A 501-nucleotide genomic window follows, 5' to 3' on the forward strand; every position below is an offset into this window, starting at 1 on the left:
TTTAGTCCACTGAGCTATCTGGCCAGCCCTGGTTTTTTTTTGTTTTTGCGGAACTAGGGATTGAACTCAGATCCTTGCGTTTGCCAGTCAAGCGCTTATCCTACTGAGCCATCTCCCCGGCCCCTGTTTGTTTGTTTGTTTGTTTGTTTTTTTAGTATGTTATAAAATTTATTCGTGTAAGCATCCTGACATTTCTAGGTGGGCAAGATGATATGCAGATTCCACTACAAGGTGCAACGGAAATCGTGTTGGGGAGGACATGATGTCGGGTGGTGGCACGGATCCAAACAGAGGTGAGACGAGAGCGCGTCATCTGGGAAAGACTTAAAATAATAATTTAAAGCTTCATGAGGCAACAAATGATCCAATTTAAACACTAAGAAATAGTACCAGGGCTGGTGAGATGGCTCAGTGGTCTAAAGCACCTACTTAGAACAAGCGTAGCAAAAGCAAAGGGACCACGGTTCAATCCCCCAGCACCACGGTTCAATCCCCCAGCAC

This window comes from Octodon degus, unplaced genomic scaffold (genome assembly GCF_000260255.1).
Source record: "Octodon degus isolate 3935 unplaced genomic scaffold, OctDeg1.0 scaffold00083, whole genome shotgun sequence".
NCBI lineage: Eukaryota > Metazoa > Chordata > Mammalia > Rodentia > Octodontidae > Octodon > Octodon degus.